Genomic DNA, 27,332 nt, shown 5'->3' on the forward strand with positions numbered 1-27,332 from the left:
GAAGTTACTGAAACAAAGTAAGGTTTCAAATGCACATTTTCCACAATGTATCCCCCACCCCCCACCTCACCACCACCACCTCCCTGCCACACACACACAGAGCCACCTACACTGAGACAAGTTCAAATAACAAAGCTGGCATTGTGCATATCAGCCTTATTCAAATAGTACCTGCAGCCCAGTTTCTCAGATTACTCTGCTTCCTACAGAACTAATTTTAAAATGAATCTCCCACTGACTTCAAGGGGCTTTCATCTCTTTAGGATGGTGATGAAGTCTAAAAGTGTGTACCTGGTACCCCAGGACACTAAAGAATGAAGTCTGTGTCAGCCTCACTTAGCAGTTCTGAAACAGCCCCAATTCCTTCCCTGGTGCTGACCATTAATCCCTGGGAAACCTTTCAAAGGGTTTTAAGTGGTAAGTTAAGAGAAAATGGGCCCCAGGAAAAACATCAAAATTTTATAGTCCTATCATAAATGAGGTTGCTTAGTATACACAGTTCCTTTTGTGCTATGAATACAGAATGGTTTATCCTTAAGAATTTTACCTCAAATATATTTTTGTACAAAGAACGCAACTCATCTGTAGCATTATAAGAAATAACATAGGAAGTTGCTCTAAACTCAGTATCTCAGCATCCTGGCACATAATAAACTCCAAACAACTTCCACGAAATTAAGATTATTTTAAATTGCTGGACAAGATAAAGATGTAATCCTGAGAATAAAACACACACACACACACGCATACACAGATGCACACAAAATTAACTGTGGCATAATTATTGCACAGCTGCTCCAAAAATTTAGAGGTACCCTGCTTTCTTTTTTATAGGTCCAGTGCAATCTGATTATGCTCCTTGCTTGAAGTATCTCTGGTCCTTTAACCTCCAAAAATACCCATTCAAGCATTACATTTTTATAACTAACGACTAAGAATGGGGATTTGTTTGGTATGGTTTTAACCTAATTCATTCACTCATATAGATAAGACTACAATTGGGGGTTACCATAAAATACATTTCTTTTGGAGAATAATCTATCAGAATTCTTTACCGTGCCTGATCTTGCTTCTCCCTTTGTTAATATTCTGACAATGTATCACCGGAGAAGGCTTTATTCATTCGCTCAGATATTCTTTTTTAGGTATGTTCCTCTTTTCTTTCTTCTCTGGATCTTTCTCCAATTTTCTACTGCATTCATCTATTCCTTTTCAGAAATGTACTGTTATTTATTTTTCCTTTCTGCCGTTGACACGTTTTTCTTTAAGTCATTCCTTACACTTCTAAGAAAATTAACTAAATGGTAGTTAGTTACATCAAATCCTAAATGAAAGTCTTTTTGTATACCTTGCTTTCTCTCTTCCCAATCTAGATGTGTAACACTAATATTTGTTTGGACTTAAAATATATAATATACTTTTACATTTATAATAATGGACTACAACATTTTAAAGGCTTGTTATTATTATAATTTTATAGGTGAAAAATAAGACCAATAGATATTTCCAAATAAATACAAATAACAAAGAGTAAAAAGCAGATTTAAACCCATGTGTGTGTTTAGTTGCAAAGTTTATTGGTATCTATTGCAACATAGTGCCTCATTCAACCAAAAGCTTCATAAACCACAGCCCCTACAGAAATATTAGCATAATAATTGTAGATAATAGAAAAATTCTATCATGTCGATAGAGATACATTAGTAAATAGTAGATACATGAATCAGAAATGCGTGAGTTTGAATGTCATTGTCTATCAAATCATATAAAGAGTTAGGATGTAACCCTGACAGATTGGAATCCTACTCATAGCTATTGTTTATTAAAATCAATTAGGTAGTCTGTCCTTCTTGCCAAAAGAAGATAATTCAGATGATACACACTTCTTTTGGGATGACTTGTCATATCAGCAGGAAGTCTTATCACATTAGATTTAAAATGCAGACACTTTCCTTGAAATAGCTGTGGAATGAATTGCTTTCCAAAGAGTTTTGCATAATTTTAATTTGCCTTTTTATTGCTATTAATGGACCATCTGTACCTGTGGTGTTCTATGAAATTTAAAAAGAACATACTGTGCAAGTCTTGTAATTTAAAATGCAGAAACATGTAACTGAATAAGCCAAGTCACGTGGAATGAAAAAAGTATATTGATAAGTTTTAAAAATCAGTAACAATAAGGAACATAAAAGCTGGGGTAGATATTCTAAAATTTGAACTAGCAAAAACTAATTTGGATCAACTACCTAATTGTTAATATGCCTTTCCCCCCTAATTTGCACTCAATTTGTGAAGCATGGGGAGGCAAAAAGAATAAAAATCTTTAATTCCAAATCAAACAGTTTTTCCTCTAATTGGATTAAAGTTATAAATCAGAATTAACTCAAGTTATATGAATTAATCTAAACTATCAACTGATTGTTAGTTCACTGTGGAGATTTGAAGATATTTTATGGAAAATGTTATAGAATAACTGAAATCTTGAGTGGGGAAGTGTGATTCTTCCCATTATATCATAATTTTAATTCATAGTCCTTTCTATTTTAGTTTTAGCAATTTTCCCCCTATAATTAGGGACAGTTCTCAATCATCATTAGTTCGTTCATATATATCAGTCATTCATGTTTCATTGGCCTAAACTTAATTACATGGCTACCTTAATTGTTAGCAATGCTGGGAAATATGGTCTCTTGTGTCCATCTTTAGGCCTTAAACATATGTAAATTTCTGCTTAAAGAGATAAAACAGAATAGATATAGGAGACTGTTGACAATAGCCTTCCCTTTGTATATCATTTTTGCATACACAGAGTGTATTCACCATCCTCAGTGGAGACACACATACCCCTTATATTTTCTGCATCCCATTTAAAGTCCAGAATCTGTTACTAATGTGCAATCCTCTTCTTGTGACCCCCTCATCTATAAACCAAGAGACATGTTATCTCTTCTGCTGATCCTCATCTATTAATTAATTAATAGAAAATTATGTATTCATAGAGATAAAAATAGAAAACACAGAGCACTCAGTGGTCCAAGGCGGTTACATGTTGACATGTAAAAACTCAGAAATATCCCAGTCTTTGCTTAATTTACCCCAGGCTTTGCTCCCTTGGATGACTCTCTTGGCCATTGTCCTCCATGATTTCTGAAGCCCTCTGAAAATGTTCCTTGACATTGCTATACTTTGTGGACAAACTTGAAGTGAGTTCTTGGGGTTATGCTGTGTTTAGGGGCTGTATAATTTTTACACACTGTTTTTTGATGATACGCATTTGGGAACCTAGCTGTATTGCTTGTAGGCCAGGCTTTTGTCTCTCTCTTTTTTTTCTTTTTCTGAAAGCAATATTAATTTCCTCAAAAACGTAGTGAAGTTTCTATTTGCTTTCTAATCAGTTCTGTGTGAAATTTACCATACTTGATGATCTCTCCCATTTCTTCACTCTTGTTTTCTGCTTCTGTACTAGAACCATCTCTCTGAGACTGGACTCTGGAGAGAAGTTAAAACAATTTTACCTTACCTTTGTAGCTGAGTAGAGCTTCCATTGTCTGGCTGAAAAGTACATATGAGAGGCTTTTGAGAACGTCTCTGAGCAATAGTCTTATCTTCTGTTATCTTCTGCTAGTTAAGACATACAAGCAGGAGATTGTCCTCTCATAAGATGTACCACTTTTGTTCAAGTCTAGACCTCTGTCAGAGACTGATTCCCTTTGCAAGGTCTATTTATTTCTACTTCTACCTGCACATTGGCAATACTTACCCAGGCTATTCTCTCTCATTGTATATGGCTAAAAGCATCAAGGGGCAGATAACATAGACAAATATTTTGCCTTTACCTAATAATCTTCCTTAGAGCAAGAGAATTCAGAGGTGTATCTTTGTTTCATTACAGAAAACAGTTTTAGTAAATATTTTGCTGTGACCTAAGAAAGGTCATTAGCTTTCCAGCCTACAATGTTTATGTCCTCATAGTCTGCAACTCAACTACTAAGAAAATGCCACATATTTTCTATGGCAGTTACACCACTTTGGTACCAAGTGTTTCATTAGCTGAGACTTAGGCTAAAGATTTATCACAAAGAAGCCTCAAAATACGAATCTTTAATTAGATAAAACATTTCTCTCTTGTGATACGTGTATGGGCCCCAAGAACCCTGATTGACCCGCTGAATATATCATCTTCAACATGTGACTTCCATCTTTGGGTCCAAGATCTTCTACAGCTGCAAATCTCCTACTCTTGGCCAAGAGTAGGAGAAACAAAAATGTATTAGGCCAGCAGTCTTATCTTTAAGAAAACAATCTAGGAGTTTTACATATTGTTGCCATGACCCACTGGCCTAAATATAGTCACTGACTATAAGGAAGGACAGGAAGGCAGTCCCTAGCTAAATGGTCACTTACCTTGTTCACCAAAGTAAATTTAGAAGAGCTTAGAAAAACAGAGGATACTGAAGGTCACAGCTTCTTTTCCACCATTTTTTTTTTTTTTTTTTTTGGAGGAAAGAAACAAAGATCTAACTATATGGGCTAATATACCAATATTCTCATTAAATCTACTGAGTATGTTAGTTCCCATTATTATAATTAATTTCTAATCTGGAGAAGACTTTCTTTTCTTACTGATGAAAAAACTTCATAATTTCATCAATTGTTTGAAATGAATACTAACATTGTTTCTTCATCAACAGAAATATTTTTAGTTTTATAGCTTAGCTTTTCATTAGTCTACTGACCCAAATTGCTTGCAAATATTAAGACCTTCAGCCTTGTTTCTCTCCATCCAATTACTTCCAGACATACAAATGTCCAAATTTTCAAGCACATAGTTTTATAAAAGATGTGCAGTCTTTGATTTCTAGAAGAAAATTATTGAGCAACTTTTAAAGTAACTAGTAATTTCTATTCTCATTATTCTTTCTTTTAAAACTTAAGCCATGATACATATGTACTTCATTAAAAATGTTTCTTGTTAATTCATTTTCAGTTCTAGGTTTCGTAAAAAGTATTTAACTATTTGAACTGAAATTTCTGTCTGTATGCATCGGACCTTCTGCAGACATGTTTTCCTATCATAAATAATCTTTATTAACCTAGCAAAGTAATGACACTTTGTAGACTCTTTCACTTATTCTCCTACTCTTTTGTGTCATTCACAACCATGCTTTCAAAGCTGTGTTCTACAGAGCCCTGGGATTCTGTCAAGTTGATAATGCAGGAGAGAGGTGAGGGGTTGAATTTCCCTACTCTCAGCTCTCTAAATCCACTTCGTAGCTAAAAGTTTGACACTTACCTTTGTTATATATTGGAAATCTGCTAAAGATTTGCTTTGAGAAAAAGTTCTAATGCTTAAAACACTTTTAAAAATCAGAAATCTATGAAGTTTTGTGTTATTATTTCCAGCTTCCTACAATTATCCTCGTCTCATGGAAAAACTAGACAGACGAAAAGAAAAGAGGCAAATGGAGCTTCCTTTGCTAAGAGCTCAAAGAACTCTCCCCTAAATAGTCTTCTTCAAACAAAAACACAAAACTAATTTCCCATTTACTCTTTGGAGTTCCACAAAAAAACAAGTGAGTAATATATTATGTTCCTCTTTCTGAAAGCTTTATATCTGGAGTTAGATAAACCATTGTTACTTGATCAAATAGGTGGATATAGCCATGGAGATAAGCTAATATTTGCATCGGCATGACAACCATTGACTAGTCTAAGCGTAATAGAAATCTTCTGAATTATAATGGAAAAGTCACAACCACCAAGTAATTCATAGGTCTTTCATTGAAATGGTCACCTTGATTTATATCTTAACTAGAGTTCCTTAAAAATACTATAAAGATGTTATAGTTTCCTATATGGACAAGAACAATTGTACATTTTGCTAGTCGAGATATCAATTTAATCTACTCCATTGAGGAGCATCCTCTGAAAGTGTTACCATTTTAACATCCATTATTTTAGTATGCCATAAGAATGAATAAAGAGTCAAAAAAAGTGGGTCCCTTTCTGAGTTTTGTATTAAACTCAAATCCTGAAATGAAATAATGCATATTTTACTCAATTTGGGTTTATAGACTGTCTCTGTAATGAACATGCATTATGAAATTTGTTTTTCAGCTCCTCCCTTTTGGTCAAGGGGTGGGGGACCCTGTTAAAGAAACAAAGCAAAAGCTTGGGCTTTTGAAGTGTTAGAGCATTTACTTCCAAAAATTGAGTCAATGTAACTAGCATTTTTCTTAGTATTTATTGTGTAGATGGAGACAGTGCGGAAGACGAGAAAGGAAAGAATACTAGATGGAGGGCAAGACTGACATTACATTCTTGTGTTTGTCACTAATAAGTCTTCAGTTTACTCATTTCTAAAGTAGTGGGTTAGATGAGGACAATTATTTGGATGTACTGGTCCCAAACCATTTCCACAAATATTTTGGTGGAAAAGGTTAATTACAATTATTCTCAACTTTAATGTTAGTTCTCAAATAAACATATTTGAAATATAATTTTTTAAAAAGTCTGTTAAAGTATAAGATGGGAAAAATGCATCAGAACCTTAAAAAGTTTTATTTTTATATAGATTGAGCATTTTAGATTTTAATTACATTAATATTTTAATGTCAAAACCAACATTTATACTTACATAAATGTCCAAAATTATATCAATAGAAACAACCTCTTTACAGCTTTCCTTTCCTAAGAGCTCTTGAAAAGAAGTTAATGAAAGTAATTGTTGGTTGAGATAGGTCATGTTTTGCTTTGTTTTGGTCTATTAAAAGAGTATTAGAGCAGAAATGGAGACTTAAATTTTCTTATTCATAATGCTACATGTGCCAAATTATATTTTAAAAGTAATGTATATACTTTTAAATGTGTAAGGTCATTTTCTCTTTTAGAATGAATATTGCTGATTAAATAATCCTAACTTTGTTTTTTAATCTTTCAAGGAAGTTACTTAGCATTGTTCAATCCTAGTTTTTCCAATTGCTCACATTAAAGAGACATTTTCAAACTCAGCCAAATGCATTTCTTCATAATGCTCTGGAGAGCAGGCACTTGACATTTATTTTCTCGGACAGAGTTTTGAAAAGGCTTAAAGCATTTGTTTTAATTTTAATTCCTGAGACCTTTAAAATAACATTCTGGAAGAGTTGGAGGAGGTTTTCTACTTTAACAATAAGTTTCTTTGGACTAAGCCCAGTGCTGCTGCACAGCATTGATTAAAATAGTGAATTTAGAGCTAGTGGCTCCTTAATGTGCTGGATATTCATTTATTTGGTACAAAAAAAAAAACAAAACGCAAGATGACTTTTTCAAAAGCAAAAAAAAAATTAGCAAGCAGGGACTTTTTTTTGTGATTGTTCTAAAATGGTAAATACAACTTTGAACTGCTACCTGGAATGAACCCCACAGTGTATAGAAAAATAGATTTCTCCAAAGCATATTTCTAACAGATGTAATATAACCTTCCTCTTTGTGGTCCATCTTGTGTATCATTTCTCTTATTTGAATGTAATAGTTTAGAATTTATTTGTATTTTTATTATAAATTTGTGAGGATAAATAAATACAAATGGTATCTTTATATATTTTTATATTAAGGCCTGTCTGGATTTATATATGTAAAATGTAATCTATTTGCTTAATTACTAATCTCAGTCTAAATATATTTTATTTGCACATATGAAACCAAAAATATACAAAGTGATTAGGTCTGCCCCTATTCAACGTATGAATTAGTTCAGAATTCTTTCCACTATACCTTCGAACTCAATGCATTCTATGTTCCCTGTTTGGAACACAAGGATTGTTTGAGGAAAGCATAGTTTGGCTGAATTTTACCCTTCAGGTAAGTCCTTGAAATTCAGTTTATCCCAAAAGTTATATACCAGGTTGATTATGTTTATTACACTAAGTACAAATACAGCTTAAAAGCTATGGTAATTTCTTATGAGGCAGTACCCCACTACCTGCAGTAGAAAGAGTACAGACTTCTAATTTTGCCCTTCATTCACCATGCTTACATGGGCAAATCTCACAGTCTTCAAGAGCTTCAGCTTCCAAATCTGCAAAAGGGGATATTGTAAAGATAATGTTAAAAAGATAATATATGTAACATAGTTATCTCAACTGGAAACTCAGAAAAGTTTCTCTTAGAACCATTCTGCCCAGTCCATTACCTCTAAATGCCTGGTGGATTATAATACTTGCATCTAGTATTGTTCTGAGATAAATGAGAAAGAAAATAATCATCACAACTGAAAGCTTTATTTCCTATAGAACTACCCCAAACAGAGGCAGGTGAAAAGTGTTGAAACACACTATCTGACTGGCACAAGGTGATACCATTGCATGTGGAGTTGAGCAGAGATGTGCATTCATATGGGGTGCCGGTTTCCTTGGAATCACCCTAGTGAGGTGTTGAGGACTCCATTTTAACTTCTATGGGTACCACCTCTCAAATGCTCATTTCTAAAGATGATTTATTTTATTAAAATATAACACATAATTATTATAAATTTTTTTAGTAAAAGTAGCAAGAACAAAAAGAAAATACACTTTATACAGGTGACCTCTATTAACATTTTGCTATATATTATCTATTTTCTCTATGAGCATATGTGCACATATAATTGAGCTCCTACTGTAGATAACTTTATAGTTTACTCTTCATCATAGTAGCAAACAATTTGTGAAAATATCATTTAAACTTGTATGTAATTATCTATGAAACAAATTTAGCATAATTTTTAATCATTATCCTATTGTGGGACATCAAATTGTTTTCAACTATTTGCTATGTAAAATAATACTCAGATCAATAATCTGGTGCATAAGCTCTATCTGTATTTTTTATTATTTATATTCTGAAATATTTCTAGAAATTGTGTGGACAAAGGATTTAAATATATTTAAATTATTGATAAATGTTATTAAATGCCTTGTGTATGTAGTGAAGCATCTTATATTCTCATTGATACTGAAGCAATTTATATTCTCATTGACATTATTTAGAGTGTTCATTGTACTATCCCCTTACCAGAGCTATTACCATTACACAGATACACACATACAACTCACACACATACACACATATGCTTGTAAGTTTAACATTTTAGGAGCTATTTATTCAAGGCACTATAATGATATGGGCAGGAGACAGGGAAATACTGGGTAAAAGTGGGCATTTCCCCAGCAAAGGCCTCACCCTCAAGCCTGGAGACTTGTGGCCCTAAATGGGGACAGTCATTCCTGTTTTTGCATCAAAAGGTTGCCTTTTGGCCCACCATGCCCCCTATCTTGTACCCATATAAACCTCGAACTCCAGGCTCCAGAAGCAGAGATGAGGAGACAAGGAGACAAGCCAGTGAATGGCAGAATGGCACAGCCGAGAAAGAGAAAGAATAGAAGGAACATCTGAACACCAAGAGGAGTTCTGCTGGGGGCATTCAGAGAGGATTTCGGCCACTGGATGGCCAAACTCCAGGGGAAGATCATCTTCCCACTCTATCCGCCTTCCAGCTCCTCATCCATCTAGCTGAAAGCCACCTCCACCACTCAATAAAACCCCAATTTCATCCTTCAAGCCCATGTGTAACCCAATTCTTCCAGGACTCTGGGCAAGAGTTCAGGATACAGAAAGTTGTCACACTAGCCCTCTGCCCTTGCAAAGTTGTCACACTGGGCCTCTGCCCTGCAAAAAGAGGGTCCAATGAGTTGGTTAACACTTAAGCTGTCTGTGGACAGCAAGGCTAAAAGAACTAAAAGAGCATTGTAACACTGGGGCTGCAGGCACCCACCCCTAGATACTGCCATGGGGCTGGAGCCCAAAGCACTCGCCCCACCTCTTGCACCTGACCATCTGCGTGGTCTGCCTCCCATCAGGGGTTTGAGTAGCAGTGGCAACAACAGGCAAGCCACACCTCTGTCACACATCCTGTGAGGAGGATCAGGGAACTCTCCCATTTCAATAGCACTTTTGTTTTCCTTCCTAATATTTAGTTTCATTAACACAACTGATTTTTCCTATCAATAAATGAACAAAGCCTCTTACCATCTTTCAGTATGATCTATATCCTAGGTTTCTATATTTAATATTTGTTTAAAGCTATTCTTTAATATATCAGTTGATGCCTGGGGCTATCAACATGATGAGCTGTGTTCCTAGATGAGTTCTAATGTAAATTTTACTACAACTAGAATTTTCTTGTCAAATTAAAGTAGAAACTAGAATAAAATTACTATGTAAATTAGTATAATGAGAATTAAATTAAAGTTTTGGAATATTGACAATGAAAATACTCTCATTCATTGAAAACAGAGCCCCTTAATAATAAAGATTTCAAGGGACAAGACTAATACATTCTTTCCCACAGGCTAATTGTGTTTAAATATGTTTATATAATATTATAGGAGTCTCTATTTCTAGAGATCTAATTCAAACGCAGTATGCTTGCTCTCATAGAATGGAAATGAGACAAATTCATATGGATTTGAGTCCTAGTTTGGTTACTCATTGTCTTTGTGACTATGGTCAAGTTACTTAATTGCTATAATTTTACAATTTCATATCCTTTAAATAAATAAGAAAATGCCTGTTTCCCAGAGCTATTAAAAGGATCAGATTTAAAATGCATATATAAATATTTTGGACATAATAAATATGCAAAATAGCAATTCTGTATATGAAACTTAGTTTTTTTATGAGGTAATGAGAGCACCACCTTGGGTGACGCTTCCTTAAGGAAAAGTATGTTTACTACTCTATAGTCTACAATTTCAGAAACATTTCTTATTCAGAAATTCCAATTCCTGGATCATTCTTCAAGATAACAAAACTTCTCCTTCTTTCCAGAAACCTTAATTTTGCCTGTTTTATGATCAAGAATTGTAATTCTTGTTCTTTAAAATGAATTTCTTAATCTCTGAAGACTTCAGTATTTGGTCAGGTTCCACCTACATTTGGGAAGTAAATTATGAGCCATACAAAAATTTAAAAAGAGTGTTGAAGACCTCAAGAAGGTATTTCTTTCTCTGGCAAGTTGTAGAATCTCAATAACTTCTGTGTTCAAAGAACCTTTAAAACATATACTTTGTAGATTGTATTTGGAGGCTGAACATTTTTCAAATGTCGTCCATAAGCAAAATTTTAAATGGTTTCCTTTGCTAAGATACTATGGAGAAAAAGACTTTAAAAATAGAAAAAAAAGTAATACATAGTTCATGAGAAATGTTTTTATTCTCCTACTAGAGGTTTATGATCGTTTGTTCTCTCTTCTTCCTTATAATCTCATAACACAAACACAGTCTTGCCACTTTCAGAGTTACTTTGGAGTTCTTCTTTCACATTCAGGCTTCCAAGGTTTCTTGAGTGGAAATTCAGTGCCTTGGAAATCCCTGGTAAGAATATCCTTTGTTAATGCCAATTAAAATATGAGAAAGATCAGACTGACAAAAAGAAGCTTAAATTGCAGCTGGAGGGAATTAGATGAGACCAAAAAAAATCTTTAATGGTAAGTTTTTTTAGCCTTTGAAATAGATTTTAAGGAATATGTCACTTTTTTTTAGAAATATTTTAGGAAATCTTAGAAAAATGGCCTAGATGTTTCTCATTTTTATTAGGGAATAATAAATATTAATGAATGGATGCCCCGATTTCTTTTTTATTTATTCAAAGCCCAGTTTAATTTGCTGCCAGTTAAGTTGAATGTTATTACAAATTGTTATTGCATCCCTACTGGGAGCAGTAACACGTCTTGAGCTGTAACAATATGATCTATATAAACTCTTCATTTTATCTTTGAAAGTTAAAATTGATCTTGTATTACCAGTCCTACTCTCTTACAGAAATTCTTCAGTGGCAGCTGTATTTGAGGGCCTTATTCTTTGCTAATTATTTATCTACCATTCAATGTACCCTGTCATCTCATTTTGTATACTGCAAAGTACTAAATAGTTAAACAATACAGTCTACTAGATATCCATAAATAAAGACATTTTCAGATTAAAAAAAAACTGAGAGAATTTCAGATTCAGTGGGTGAGAAGGCAAATCAATGATTCATGATCAGTCATGAGGTCAGAGAGAAAAAAAAATTTTTAATTGTTTTCTTTTGTATGGGATTGGTGAAGGCAAAAGTGGCTCAGAAATAAGTCTGTTGTATATAACAATTCAGAGTAATAGTTGCATTTCTGTGATGCTGAGCAGGCCACATACTGGAAAAAAACGAACTATATAATGATATAACAGAGAAGATTTTTGCAATTCCAACATGCCTTTATGTAAGAAGAACTTCAGTGGTGTGATTTAAAGTTTGCTTATTTCTTTCTCTCCAAATTGCAAAACTTCTTTTGTAGATAACAAGCCATAAAAATTGCCAGTATGCAGCTCCATGCATACCTAAATCTTAGGAAATTGCCATTATTTGACCATTTTTTATTTTTTAAAATGACAATTTAATATGGTTTCATGTAATCAAGCCAACAGGATCATAGTATGAGTTTCCCAGGGATGCTGGAACAAAGTGCCACAAGCTGGGTAGCTTGAACAACAGAAATTCATGTTCTCATAGTTCTCAATGATAGAAGTTCAATATTAAGGTGCTGGCAGGGTTTGTTCTTTCTAAGGATTATGAGGGGGAATCTATTTCAAGCCTCCTTCCTAGCTTCTTGTGGTTCGCTGGCCATCTTTGGCATTCTGGGACTTACAGGCATCATCCTGATCTCTGCATTCATGTTCATCTGACGTCCTCCTTGTGTGGGTGTCCAAATTTTCCCTTTCAAAGGGATATTTGTCATATTTTTACATTTTTTTCTTTTATTTTTAATTGACAAATAATAATTGCACGTATTTACGTAGTACAATATGATGTTATATGTGCACCAGTCACATTAGATTAGGAGCTCACGCTATTCCAGTATGACCCCATGTGAATTCAATTTATTCCTTTTGCCCTATTTGGGGATACAGTGGAATTCTGAGATACTGGGAGTTAGGATTTCAATATTTGGAAAGGAAACAATGTAGCCCATGTGACAATCATATTCCTCATGTTCTCATTTTTCTTGCTTTTTTTTTGGGGGGGGGGTGCGAGTTTCGCTTTTGTCACCCAGGCTGGAGTGCAATGGCATGGTCTTGGCTCACTGCAACCTCTGCCTCCTGGGTTCAAGCAATTATCCTGCCTCAGCCTCCCCAGCAGCTGGGATTACAGGCATCCGCCACCACACCTGGCTATTTTGTATTTTTAGTAGAGATGGGGTTTCACTTACTATTCACACAGTAAATAGCATCTTCACTATTTACTGTTTCTAGTTTAAAGTTTAATCAATATATTTCATTTTTGTCGTTTACTATATTTTTCATTTTCTTTTTTTCTTTTTTTTTTTAGATGGAGTCTTGCTCTGTTACCCAGGCTGGAGTACAGTGGCACGATCTCAGCTCACTGCAACCTCCACCTCCCGGGTTCAAGCAATTCTCCTGTCTCAGCCTCCCGAGTAGCTGGGATTACAGGTGCACGCCACCATACCTGGCTAATTTTTGTAATTTTTTTAGAAGAGGTGGGGTTTCACCATGTTGGCCAGGCTGGTCTCAAACTCCTGAGCTTGTGATCCACCCACCTGGGACTCTCAAAGTGCTGGGATTACAGGCATGAGCCACTGCGCCAGCCTCCATTTTCATAAATAAGAAACACTGAAGGTTCTCAATCTATCCTCTATGACTCTTAATTGTTCTTTCAATAGTTTTATTCCTTTCTGTCTGCCCCAGATTCCAAGTGAGTGCCCTTTCACTATGTTTCAATTAACCAGTTAACTCTGTGTCCAATCTGAATTTTTCTGAATATTTTAATTACAGTATTTTTAAAAATGTTCAAGAGTTCTAATTATTTTACATAGCTGTATGTTCTTGTGTCATTTCTGCTAGCTTGAATTTCATTGTTTTTATTAATTTGCTTGTATATACCAATAATTTTTATTTTAGATTTTATGTTGTTGAATTTTATCTAGAGTAAACTTCTGTTTCTATTGTTAATTTTGTTGGATGCATTTATTTAGAATAATATATTTCATATGTAGCAGAAAATTAAGTTATCTGTTTGTTATATTAAAGATAATATAACAGAGATCTTTGTACCCACCATATAGGTTAACAATGTTGCTGTAGCTCCCTGTGTGGCCCACCATGAGCTCATCCCTCTTACCTCTAAGTGGTAACCTCTATCCTGAATTGAGCATATATTATTCTCTTTTCCTTAGACTTGTACTAATAAGGAAAATTTAAAAGTTTTTTTTTTCAGTTTTGTAATTTTACAACATAAATAAATACTGTTGTATGTATGTGAATTACTCTTATTATGTTCAATAATATGCTGTGAGATTCTTTGTGCCTAGTTAATTTAGTCATTTTCAATTCACCACAGCCCATCGGTTTATAGTACTTTTTCCTGTATTTTCCATCTTATCTCTCAGTATTTTATTTTGGGTATCTTCCAGTTTTACTAATTTTCTGTTCAGCTGTGATTGAACTACTAGTAGACTCATCCACCAAGTACTTAATTTTAGGTATTGTACTTTAATTTTCTAATTTCATTTGATTCATCTTGATAGTTTCTGATTCTCCACCAGAATTATCCATCTTTTCATTTAACTCTTTTAGTATATAAATTATAGTCATTTAAGAATCTGTGTTCGAGTATGCCTGTATCTGGATCTCTTTCTTCTATTGCTTTATTTTCTTTTAGTTTTTGCTCAAGACTAGCTTTTTGTCTAACCATTTTTTAAAAAGTATGAAACATTATAACAAAAAATATGAAATAACATGAGAGCCACAGGATGTTATCTTTATTCAGAGTGGGAAAATTTTCGGATGAAAATTTCTTTATAATGGATTGAAAGGGCATGAAATTAGGCTTTGAGATTTTGGGGGAGGACTGGTCTACTTCCAATTCACCTTTATCTTAGGACATAGCTTTTAAAGGTTCCCAGCTGAGAGAGTCTATACCTGTAGATCTCTGAATGCCAGTTTTTGCCTCTTCAGCTCCATGTGTCTACTTGCAGCTCTGCAAAGCTTCTCAACCATAGCTTTTGTAATCTGCAATAAGTTGAAGTAGAAACAGCTCCATAGTTAGCCATGTTGATAGGCATGGATAGTTAGACCTACATGTCTACATCTGTATCTGTCCATCTATATATCTTTGGTTCTTTTTCAAATATGTGTGATTATTTTTTATTGATTATTACTCCTTACCTATGCTTTTAATTTCTTCTTTTATTTATTCAATCATATTAAGCATATCATCTTTCTGATAATTTCAGTGTATGAAGTCTCTGCAGGCCTCATTCTTAAGCTATTTTTCTGCTTACTCTCCCTCATGGTATTTTTTGGGAGCATGCTTTGTAATTAAAAAAAAATAATTGTGATGTCATACATATTAAAATCTTATTTGTGGGCCTTCTTTAAGACCTGTATTTAAAATGCATTATTCAGAAAGGGTTTCTTTTTCCCTTTTCAAAGAACATGGGGTAAGGGGCACTACCAACCTGGCAGCAGCAACCTAAATCCAATTCTCTACTTGAGATTTTTTATATCCTTTAGGTAGTGTGAATTCGTAATACAAAAAACGTATTACAGTTGGCTTAAGAACACTTGATATTTCTCCTCCACCAAGAGCTAAAGTCCAGACAGAACAATTTCCGCCCTGGTCCTTTTTGTGGGAATTTTTTTGTCATTGTTGTTAATGAGTCACAATTTATACAAGGGCTATGTCTTTGAGAGTCTTCATTTTATGTGGAAGTCTCTGTTTGACCTTCTTGCCATGAATGGACTCAAGACTTTTCTTCCTTGTATTGTGTGACCATTTAAAATGAAACTCAGTTAGGATTAGCAGGTGCTGGTCACGTATCTCTGGATATGTGCTTTCAGTTTTCTAACCTCTGAGGAGGGATAGCTTATTTCACTGCAGTCTTCATCATCCATTTAAAATTGTTTTAACTAATATTTTTATGAAACATTTTCAGATATTTTGTAAATAAGGACAAGGTATTAAGATCACAATGCTCAAAGTTCCATTCAGGATCTTAGCATTTACTTCTTGGACTTTTCATAATAATCTTCCAAGTCAGAGGTTGGCATACTATGGCCTGTGAAACAAATCCAGCCCACCATGTGTTTTTATAAATAAAGTTTCATTGAAAGTTTTATTGAGAGCTTTGCAAATACGTGTTTCTTCCTTCAGTTTAACAGACTCGTTTATAGTGTGTAGAGGGGGGTGTGTTTTTGTTTGTTTGTTTGTTTTTATCTTCTTGTTTTCCTCTTTCTCTTTGCTCTTCTACCCTCATCCATCCTTCTCTAGCAAAGGCTTCCTTTCAGGGGCTCAATTCAAAACCATTCTTCTAATTGTGATATTTCATCCTGAAGGTATGAGGGAAAACCCAAATGAAGCTACCCAGTGAGGGCTTGGGTTGGTTCAGCTCAAAGCTATCTATATCCTCCTGCCCCATAGGCCTGCCACTCACCATGTGCCCCTGTAGACCTGGATCACACCATGTGCCACAGCCCCTGCAATGGAAGAGTCTTTCTCAGGCTCTTTTTATTAGGTGAGGACTCTGGCTTCACTGAGAAAGGCAGGAGTCAGCTCCCAAATACCACAAAGAATACTTTTAATTTTCTTATTCTGACAGGAGTCAAACTCTTGGCTTCCACTATTTGCTTCTGGATGTGAACCTTGACCATTCCACGGTACCATTTCTGCACATTGTCTCATTTCTTGTCACAAAGTAGTTTATCTTGTGTTTGAGCCGAGGCATATCTTTTTTATATTTTACCTATCATTGCTATTTGTTTAGAGCCGAAGGGACGATCAAAATATTGTCACTGTATCATCTTTCTGAAATTTGAGTTCATGTGACACTTTTAAGGAAGAAAATTTTATCCTCACTTAGGTAGCAGATCTTTATTGATTTCTCCAAAGGGATCTTCTTTCTTCAGCAAAAAAAAAATGGAATAAGAGCAGAAAAGATGACAAGAATGCACATGCATATGTTCATATTAAATACATTGAAATATAAGATGTGGAAAGGAAAATGTTCTCATGAAAAATGTCATTATTTTCTGAATCATTTTCTAAGTACTTGGCACATTCCGGAATAAGCTGAGAATATTAAATTGCTATGATTCTTGATTTTTGAAGTACTTTGATTATGTGCAATGTAAACCTTTGGAAATGCTGAAGGATCATCTCTGGGGCAGTTGTTCAGCATGTGTTCTGGATGGTGAGAAGGACTAATGACAAAAGCACTCAGCTGAGCAGTGGCTTCCCCATTATAGTAGAGGTGAGGGGGTGATATGTAGATCCCCTCTCCGTGCTTTTCTGGGCAGAGAAATGTCATGGCACCAGAAGGAGACTTCAGGATGCATAAACATGCATTGATTACTGTATTGGTTCACTGGAGATGTTATACTTATGCCTCAAATTGAAGGAACGGTCTGATACATTCTTAATATATTTTATACATTTTCTCTCATGATAAAGCATTTTGGAAAATTATTCTACCTCCAAATGATTTATGCAGGTCCATGTAGTGTGTTAAGGAGAGCACCAGACTGCGTCAGGAGGCAGCCATTTCATTTCTGACTCTGCCCCTAATTAGCTGTGTGATCCTGGCCAAATCAGTACAATTCTCTGGGCCTATTTCATCATTCATAACATTGGTGGACATTAGACTTTTTGATTATCAAGATCTTTTCCAGCTTTAAAATGCTTTTTTCATGCCCTTATGTGTGTGCTTAGTATTATGTGTCAGCTTAAGTAACAGAGAAAAATCACCTCTCGCCAGTTTTTGTTTGAAATGTTATCTGGATCAGTGGTTCACAGGCTCATAGAGGACCCTGGGGTCTTTTGTCAGACTTCAGGGGCTGGAGAAGTTGGTAAAAGGGATAGTCTGAGAAGGTAGCTTTTCCAGCCTTCCACTCTTGCTTCTTGCAGACAAGTTCTGTCTCTTTTCATTTAACATATTGATATCTTTGTAAAATATTATTTAAAGAGAGGTTTTTTTAGTTAAAAAAATACAAACACTGCTGATAAAGCTGTTTGGCATTAGATCAGTCTTAGTAATAGAATAATTCTATACTCAATGCCTCTATTTGGTGTCTTTTGTAAATGCCTGAATTTAAAACTTTTGAGTTTATGATAAGATCACAGATAGATACATTTGGTATGTTTTGTTTAAGACCGTCTCGCTCCGTCACCAGGCTGGAGTGTAGTGGTGCAATCTTCGCTCACTGCAACCTCTGCCTCCTGGGTTCAAGCGATTCTCCTGCCTCAGCCTCCAGAGTAGCTGGGACTACAGGCGCCCGCCACCACACCCAGCTAATTTTTGTATTTTTAGTAGAGACAGGGTTTCATCATGTTGGCCAGGATAGTCTCTATCTCTTGACCTCATGATCTGCCTGCCTCGGCCTCCCAAAGTTCTGAGATTACAGGCGTGAGCCACAGTGCCCAGCGACATTTGGTATGTTTTAAGAGATTTTATAATATTCACTTATTCTTTTTTTATGGATCACACCAATATTCTTAAATAATTTAATATAAAAATAAGCTGAGTTGGGTGAGATAAAATTAGATACCTTTATGTGAAAAAAAGATCCCTAAAATCTTGAAATTCTATATAAAACTGTTAAATTGACTTGAATATATATTCTTGACAGGTTAATCTGCATCTCAATATTCTTCTTTTGAGGCTTTGCCATTTTTTATTGTACTTTGATGATGTCACAGTTACTCATCAAGCAGGGGACTACTTTTGACCTTTTTGTTTCCTTCACATAAAATGAGGATAAGGCATGAAATTCAAATTATTGTTAAGTTGTTTATATCATGTTTATAACTGTGTTACAAGGTTTAAAGCATTTAGTACAGTTTTTGGCACACAGAAAATCATGCATGGAGCCATTATTTTATGTATAGAAAGATTTTATCTGATAATCTAATTCAGACCTATCCATTTCTTCAAAGAGCTAAGTTTCCCATATGTTTTGGATAATACAAGTCCTTAAAGGTAAAAGGTATGAACTTAAATGAATTTAGGAAAGTATTGAATAGAATTTTCCCTTTCTGGAAATTTACCTTAGCCCATTAGAGGCTCTGTGAAGTCCTGAGGTTAGGGGTTAAGTTTGTTTACCCCAGAATTTTTTTTAACTATTTGAGCGCAAAACCCCTTATAAAAATAACTTCCATTGCTTTTCTTAACAAAACTTGTGTTCTGTAAAACACATTTTCGAAGATACTCCCTATAATAAAAAGAGTTTACTATATAAATCAAACAAAATATGGGAATCATATCCTTGCCACGCTCTCTTATTCACTTGGACTTTACTACACTCTGGAAAGTGGCTAGGAAGGCATTGTTATGGCTGTTTCACAATGAGGAAGCAGGCTGATGTTTTGTGACAATGGAAAACATTACACAGCCCATAGGTGGTAGAACTGGGATTTACAACCAGGTGTTCTAACAACCAGGCCAGGACTTTCCCCCCTAAACTGTTTTAAATCTAAAAATATTAGTCACATGTCATGTGTGCTCTGAAAATTTTCTGTGTAAAAACTTTGGGGTTCAGACTTTTAGAATAACTTTTTACTTTCTCACAGAGAGAATTGAACATATTGTTCTACTCTGTGCTACTATCACGTGCATTTTCTCTGCTGGGATACAGAGAGGGAATATGCAGGTGAGATGGCTTTGAGGAAAGAGCTCGTTCGAACCGTAAGCACTTTTAAATATGATGAGTTTGGCCTCTCAAGATCCCAAGGTTGCACAATCCTTTTATGTAAATTTTTTTTTAATTCAATTCTGCGACATCTCTAACGTGACGACATACTTGTAGAAGGGGAACAATGACAACTATCATGATATCCATATTTAGAGAGTATCCCTGTCGATTTACCTTATGTTTGGAGAAACTAAGCTTGGAATTGGTGGTTACAAAATCACAAAGGAGCATCCTCTGATAATCATAATGGTGCATACATTAAAGCTAACAATATTGTTGTCCAAGGTCAGACACCACTGAGAACCATTTTTTGGTTCAGAGCTGCTGGGATTTGGTCCACAGCTTCAACAGCTGTGGCAACAGCTGTAAGGTCTCAGCTTTGATAGAGGCCCCCTAAAGATATCATTCAATGTCATGAACTCTGATAGTTATTCTTTGTGAGACTTTGACCTCTGTGAGCCTCACTGTAAACTGGAAATGTTGATAACACTTTACAGAAAATTTAGATGAAAACAGGTAAATGTACCTAGCACTACCTAGGATTCAACAAATGGAAGGTACTATTTAGTACAGTTGGCCCTCAGTATCCAGCATCCACAGATTCCACATCCCAGATTCAAACAATTGTGGATTGAAAAATTCAGGAAAAAAAAATCCGATAAAAAACAATACAATAAACAAATACAAATGAAAAATGCAGTATAACAACTTTTTGCATGGCATTTACATTCTATTATGTATTGTAAGTAACCTAGAGATAATTTAAAGTATACAGGAGGATGTGTATAGTTTATGTGCAAATCCTATGACATTTTATATCAGGGACTTGTGGATCCGTGGACTTTGTTATCAGAGGGAGGTTTCGGTATCAATCCACCAGGGATACTGAGCGATGACTGTATTTTAAAAAGAAAAAGCAGAACCCTGAGAGGTAATTTCTATATTCCCAATTTAACACATGAAGGAAGTAAAGCTCAAGTGCTCAAAAATGTACTTGAAGTCATGCAACTATTCAAAAGTGAACATAGGGATTCAATTAGATTGTGTGGTTCTAAGTACACCCTACTTCACTGTGCTGCCCTCCTACTTACATTCACACCATAAGTGACTGGGCTCAGTTGAAGTATTTCTCAGACTTGCTTTATATATGACATTTTCCAAAACTCCGTTGTTTTAGAAAGACTTTCTCCCTTCCGAAATTTTAAAGACTAATCGCATTTAAGCATGGTACTGGTACTGTCTTATCACTCTTTTCTCTGAAAGCAATCATATACCAACAGGGCTGGTGGGGTCTGAAAACACGAGCCCACTATAAATAGGGCATCTTACATTCCTCTGATCACAACAGCTCCACAGTGTAATAAAATTCAGGAGCAGATATTGGGAATGAAGCCAGGTATTGATTAGTTCTTATGTGCTGACTGCTCTGGGAATTTCTGAGTTTCACACAGATGGAAGTGCAGATTGCTTTGAGAAATCATTGTAAGGGTTTTATATAGGCGATTTATTTATACATTTATTATTTAATTTATGTATCGCATGTCACACCTGCAGACCATAAGCTGAAACACTTACTTGAACAACTTTGTCCTCAGCTTATATATAGGAATACTCACCCACCACAGGGTAATGAAGATGGGAATGAATATGAACAGAGAATAGAGTAACCAGTCCATATGTGCTCTACAAATTGAGCTTAAATGTTCTCTTGAATGTAAATCTTATTTCCCTTCTACTATTAATTTTGTATAACTAGTTCAACATGGCCAACAAAATAAATATTACATAATGATATTTAGCATTTGGATTCTCTATTGGTAATACATAAAAGAAAATTACTTGTTAATTGAAGATTGTATGGCATCTCTGCCATTTAGAAGATAAATATTTAGTTCATCATTTAATATTTGAGGATAGATTCCTTATTATGGGCAAGCACTTTGATAGATATTAAGGATACAATAATGAGAAGGATATACATGGTCTCTACTCTTAAGGAATTTATTATTTTGTAGGAGAGATATACATTAATAATTATAAAATGAATACCAGAAACAAACATATGGAATACTATAGGAGGAGATGCCAGCCATGTCTGGAGAGTTAAGGATGACCTCAATGAAGAAATGATCTTGAGACAAGACATGGAAGATACATCAGAATTAGTAACACAAAGCATGGGAGAAGGAACATGTCAGAGTGTGCTGGAAGTCTCTGAATAGCAGAAAGAGGCTAATGCACACAGGGCACTAAGCAAAGGCAATTATGGCTGGGGTTAAGAGAGAAAAGGTGGTATTGCTATGTATTGAGAATGGAATAGCATAGACAAGTGAGACCCAACAAGACCTTATGGGTTAAAATGAAAATATTATATTTTCATTTTATAAATGAAATTGGATGGGTTAAAGCTGTCAGGTATTTCAATCACATGTTATTTTGCTTGGAATATGTAATCAATATGTAAACCAACTCAACTAGTTTTATTTAAATTGCTGGTTTTATTATTATTGTTACTAATTTTCATACAATCTGCCAGATTGGCGTTACAGTTAATTCTGTAGTTTATGGTTGTCAAAACCACTTATCCTACTGATTTTTATTTTGGGACAAGTGATTGCCTAACATATTACCTGGTTGTTTTTTGTTTGTTTGTTTTTGTTTTTTTGTTTGTTGGTTTTTTTTTTGAGACGGAGTCTTGCTCTGTCGCCCAGGCTGGGGTGCAGTGGCGCCATCTCCGCTCACTGCAAGCTGTGCCTCCCAGGATCACACCATTCTTCTGCCTCAGCCTCCTGAGTAGCTGGGACTACAGGCACCTGCCATCACGTCTGACTAATTTTTGTATTTTTAGTAGAGACCAGGTTTCACCGTGTTAGCCAGGATGGGCTCGATCTCCTGACCTCATGATCCACCCACCTTTGTCTCCCAAAGTGCTGAGATTACAGGCGTAAGCCACTGCGCCCGGCCATTACCTTTTTTTTTTTTTTAATTCAACTTTAGCAAGGGATATGGTTTGGCTATGTCCCCACCCAAATCTCCTCTTGAACTGTAGTTCCCATAACCTCCACATGTCATGAGAAAGACCAGGTGGGAGGTAATGGAATCATGGGGGCCATTACCCCCATGGTGTTCTCGTGATAGTGAGTGAGTTCTCACGAGATCTGATGCTTTTATAGGGAGCTTTTCCCCCTTTGCTCCACACTTCTCCTTCCTGCCACCATGTGAAGAAGGATATATTGGCTTCTCCTTCTACCATGATTGTAAGTTTCCTGAGGCCTCCCGTGCAGAACTGTGAGTCAATTAAACCTCTTTCCTTTATAAATTACCCAGTCTCAGGTATTTCTTTCTAGCAGTATGAGAACAAACTAATACAGCAACCACACTCATTTTTAAAATATAATGCTTTCCTTCATATCTAGGATATTTAAAAATTGATTGAAATGTAAATGTTCAACTTTGTCAATATGATTTTAAAGTTCGGTTTGAAAAGTTCAGAATTAAATATATCTTAGATTTTATTTAAAAAATTATAACTCCTGTATATTATTCCTGTACATTATTGTATTTTGGCTCCAGAATCTAAACATCTCACCTTTTATTTGTCTGTGGAAGTCTGGTGTGAACACTTTTCCTGATTTTATCTTTTCCTCCTTTCCAGTGATCTCTTTAACAGGAACAATTTCTGTAATAGTTATGGGCAAGTTCGATTATATTATACTATCTAAGATTTGGCGTATTAAATATTATCTGGCTATGCATTGGACAGTCCTAGAATTTGATATTCCAACTAAATACAGTTTATAGGAGAAGAAACACTGTTAAGAACATTTTAGAATAACACCAATAAGTAATGTTTTTGTAGCACATTTCCACTGAGAAAGGACTTTAACAAAACAGGTGATTTTATTTGAGTACTTAACAACCCTGACAGATATAATCATACCATTATTTCCATCTCATAGCCCAGGAAATTGGAGGTTATAAGCAAAATTCTTTGCCAAAAGATATTCAAGTCTTGGCCTATGGTGAAATCTCTGTCTTTTGCTTCTTGTCTCATGTTTCTTCTGCTTCTCCACTATTCTTTATATATAAATTAGAGCCTGTAATATTGAATTGGTAAAGGCATATATTACATACTTAATTACATGTATAATTACATACTTTGCAGATTGAAGACTTTTTTCCCAACTTCATAATATTAAAGTCTGTGGCAGCAGAGAGTTACCAAGGAATAGAACTCATCACTTCACATTGATATCTTGTCTCTTTGAGATCTCTCCCTTGTGTTTTCTTTTTATTCTTTTTTTTTTCTAAATTTTACTTTAAGTTCTGGGATACATATGCAGAATGTGCAGATTTGTTACATAGGTATACACATGGCATGGTGGTTTGCTTCACCCATCAACCTCTCATCTACATTAGGTATTTCTCCTAATGCTATCCCGCCCCCAGCCCCTCACCCCCCAACAGGCCACCGTGTGTGATGTGCCCCTCCCTGTGTTCATGTGTTCTCAATGTTCAATTCCCACTTACGAGTGAGAATATGTGATGTTTGGTTTTCTGTCCTTGTGTTTTCTATTATCCCTTGATTTATGAATGTGCTGAGCCTCAGATATTGACGATTTTTTAAAAAACTAAAATTATAATATTTCTCTCCAAGTATTCTCTCTTTTTTGTTTTCACGTTAGTGTTTATGATGGCACTATTTTTCCTGTCTCTGAAGATTTCAGCCTCAGTGTGATTTTGAGACCCTTTCTTAATTCCTTTTGACATACAGAATGGATTAACCAGTCATTTTTTTCTTACAGTATTTCTTGATGCTGTCTCTCTCTCTTTTTCTGAAATACTAATCTGGAGACAGATACCCAGCTTGTGTATATTTATGTTCTCAGGAAAGACTCAACTTTTTCTGTCCCATTATTATAATCTTACACAAACTGATTGCTACCGTTTCACTATAACAGCTATACATTCACATTTAACTGAAAAGATTAGAATGAATTAATGGAGCATTTATTCAATCACATTAATGCTTTATATTCATAATAACATCAAAATGGAGAATTTTATTTATATAAGGGAATTTTCTGAATATTTGAAGAATATATTACTTTAGGCACCATTTTTGTTTTAACTATATGTAACCCAACTGTCTCCAAGCCAGTGACCAGAGATATTAGTTTAATATGACACCTGAGTTTTTTAGACTCCTTTATCCCTTTCTGTTAACATCCCACCTGCACTCCTGTGGGTTTTGCCAATTATTTTTAGGTATTTGAGAGATCTACCAGAGCATTCACACTACTCAAATAAATGCTGTGTTCTTCCCTGAACTCCTTGGAACCTCTAGGTTCCCGCCCTTGTGACTGCTTCTTCACTGGGCCTTGCTTCACTGGCCTACAAAGTTTTTGCCAGGTGGCGAAACAACTATGCCATTGCCCCTTCAGTGCAAAATGAATTTTGCCTTCTCCATTTCCCTTAGCTCCAGTCCCTGCCAGTGTTTCCCCTCTACTAGGTTCCAGGAGGTCCCCACCAGTTTTACATGCTGCTCTTTGGAGTATTAGAAACTTTACTGCTGTTCTTCTAAGGACTCCTCGATAGCTGCCCAAATATTCATTGTGCCAAAGGCAAAAGCTGGCTATGACAGTGTGGGAAACCTCAAGGCAATGATGTTTGTGTGGAGGTTTGTTTTATGATTTAGTTGAAATAATTCTCTGAAGTTTTACTGGTTGTTTTGCTTGCTTGTCTTGTTCTGTTGGACTGTAGGTCCAGGTCATTGATTTAATCTCTTTCATCACTGGCCTTCACAAAGTCCCTCTGTGATGTATTCATTTATACACACTCCTTTAGGTCCACTTCTCACTTTGTTTTCTCCTTTCTCTTCATGCTCAATAATTCTAACATGTTTAAGGCATATCTATTTGGTCTTGTAACTACGCTTTTGAAACATGTATTGTTATTTTGAATGGATGTCATAATGTCATATCATGCCATATATTGTAATTATTTCTTATTTTTCCTCTTGACACTATGCTTTCGAGTATGCTTTATGAATGTCTACTCCATTCCTTCTGACTGTTGCATGGTGCTCTAGTGTGTGTAAGTCCAGCATTTTTGCCTATCCACTTCTAGTGATAGACACCTAGATTGCAGCCAGCTCATCTAACAATGCCAAAACTGACATGAAATATCACACCACCTCGGGGTCATTTGTGTGAATTTATTTGAGTTACATGCCTAGAACAAGAATTTCTGGGTGACACAGTATAAATACAGCTATTTTGACTATGTGCTTCCAGGTTTCCCTCTAGAATATCAATATCAGTGTACATTTCCACCACTACATCCTATCCATATTCACATTATACTAACACCTGGAATTACCTAGCAACTTACTGATGTTCTCCAATATTTCTGATTCACAACATTACTTAGTCTTTTCATTTTCTCCTTTACTCAATGTAAATTTCTCATTTACTCCTTTACTCATTTATTTCCTTTGTCTAGGCAAGCAATGGAATATGTACAGAAGCAGCATGAGAGCTGATGCCTGAGTTGTTTTCTTTGCCTTTGACACTGCAACCAATAACATTCTAGATTGTGTACAGCCCATAAGTCTTAGGCCTAAAAGAAGATGAAGTGAGCCAAACTGACCCATTGGTCTAATATATACAAGTAGCATAAGCAAAATATAAAGCTTCTTTTGTAAGTAATTAGAATTTGTGTGTTGCTTCTTGCCACAACATAACCTAACCCATTCTGACTCACATATACAACTTGTTAAACTTCGCCAGTATAGGAAGCACAAAGTAATAATTAAGTAATTTTAATTTATAGTTTTCTGATAACTAGTGGCTGTGACCACCTCCTCATGTATTTCTTAGTCCTTTTGTTTTCTTCTTTACTCAATATAGCATTTATTTCTCGTTCATTTTTCTTTACCTGGAGATCTGCGATTTATTTTTAAATTTTATGTGCAGATTTTTTTCTATGTTCTGACATTAGTTCTTGTTAGGCAATCAGAATATCTCTTTCCAGTGTCTCATCTGTTAATTTTGTTCAAGCTGTCCTTTGTAAACAGAAATCATGAGTTTTGATGTAATCAAATTGATCCATTTTTGCTTTATAGTTTCTGCTTTTGAAGTTTTAGTTAAAATGTTTTTACCTTTTATTAAGCTACAAAAATATTTACACTATTTCCTTTCTGTTACCATCACAGTCCTAATTTTCACATTTTTATTTCATCTTTCTAGTGCTGTCTTTTTGAGTAGTTTAGGTACGAATCTAGTTTTTTCCACATAAATATGAAAAAGTTTTGCCAATAACATCTACTAAACACTCCAGTTGCTTTATAGTGCCACAATTGTTTATTACCTAATTCTGCTCTGAGATCTCTGTTCTTTTCAGCTGGCTCATGCTATGGTTTGAATGTTTTTGTTCCCTCCAAAATTCTTGTTGAAACTTAATCCCTAGTAACACAGTATTTGGAGATTGAGCCTTTTCGGAGGCATTTAAGACATGAGGGCTCATGACAGAGAGTTTGGTCCCTTTTTGCTATTTCACTCTTCCACTGTGAAA

Source organism: Nomascus leucogenys, chromosome 10 (assembly GCF_006542625.1).
Source record: "Nomascus leucogenys isolate Asia chromosome 10, Asia_NLE_v1, whole genome shotgun sequence".
Classification (NCBI taxonomy): domain Eukaryota; kingdom Metazoa; phylum Chordata; class Mammalia; order Primates; family Hylobatidae; genus Nomascus; species Nomascus leucogenys.